At 33.5% G+C, this 1480-nt stretch overlaps 1 protein-coding gene across 1 annotated transcript in view; it reads right to left on the bottom strand.

Moving 5' to 3' along the window:
* LOC106869292 (toll-like receptor 3) overlaps positions 1–1480 on the bottom strand; it is a 353412-nt gene that overhangs the window by 336262 nt on the left and 15670 nt on the right. The window lies entirely within an intron of this gene.

Raw genomic sequence — 1480 nt, 5'->3', positions numbered from 1 at the left:
ATATATATGTCTAACATAATAAATGTGAAAACTAATTTCTGTGTGTCAGTGTGTCGCACTTTGACCCCCCTCTCTCACTATTCAATGACACGCATACTATTCCTCATGGTGGTGTGAGAGTAATAGTAGGCATAGCGGTCGGTGAGGTCGGTGGCGAAGACACAGAGAGAAACAAAAAAAAATAGAGAGAGAAAGAGACAAATAAATTTAAGGATAGTTGATGATGTTTTATTAAAAGTAGTCGTGTTGGTGGTGGAGCGGTAGGCAGCGAAAGCGGCGAAGTCAAATGTATTGTTGGTGGTGGCGTCAGAAATCTGAATGGTGTATGTATGGCAGTTGTGGTGGTGGTGTTGGTGGCGGTACTAGTGATGGTGATGGTTCAAAACAATCAACAGAAAGAGAGGACAAAAAAATACTGTTTATGATGCAACTTTGCAATACTTTCCAAGTCGACAAATTATATATTATTCTTCTGATGAAAATTGTTCATTGATTGAAAAATATTGTTCAAGATTAATAAAATTTAATATGTACTCACTGCATGAAGTTTTCTTGTAGGACCCAAGGCCTAATGAAGAGCCATCGACAGGAGCTAGTTTTAAACTAGTATATATACATACATATATATATATATATATATATATATATATATGCGTGTGTGTGTGTGTGTGTGTATGTGCGTGTGTATGTATGTATATACGTATATGCGTGTGCATCAGCCATATATTTATGTGCTAAATTTATGCGCTAAATATATATATATGTCAGTATATATATATTTTGTTATTATGTTCCCGTTCATTTTTCCAACGTCCTGTACCCTAATATGCATCTATATATACATGTAGATGTAGGTATGTAAATATATGTATGTATACATGCATACGCTTATATATCATTTGTATATATATATATATATATATATGAATGTGTATATACATATATATGAATGTTTTACCTACAAAAAACGGGAAAAAACCGACCTAGAACCGGAAACAATACCAGACCATCCTCTCAGATCACTAAAACCAATACTTACAAATTGAAAAAGAAGATTATAATTCTGAAAATAGGACGGCAGACATAACAACACCAGGTAAAATAACACAACGGAAACACAAACTTCAAATCAACATCAACAAAAATAGTAACCATAAACAGAAAAAAATTCATTTTTTAATGTCAGGACAACAAACACCGGAGAAAGAAACACTCCAAGAGGTAACATACCCAAAACAACTGGACATATAGATCCTAAGATAATTAATCTTTCCAGAAGAGATCTTGACAATGATGAAACCCAACTTCTGTTAAAAGGCCTGAAATTTACACCTACACCAACAGTCAACCACCATGAACTAAAGGGAGATATCCAGAAATTCTGTCGCAAATTACGACTTGTCGAATTCTTCACCACTAATATTAATAATAACAATAATAATGAAACCGAAGATTCTTTAGTGAGGAATAAATCAAATTT

The sequence above is a fragment of the Octopus bimaculoides genome, chromosome 29 (genome assembly GCF_001194135.2).
Source record: "Octopus bimaculoides isolate UCB-OBI-ISO-001 chromosome 29, ASM119413v2, whole genome shotgun sequence".
Classification (NCBI taxonomy): Eukaryota; Metazoa; Mollusca; class Cephalopoda; order Octopoda; family Octopodidae; genus Octopus; species Octopus bimaculoides.
Note: the sequence above shows the minus strand (reverse complement) of the source record. Positions and strands in the feature narration are given on the sequence as shown.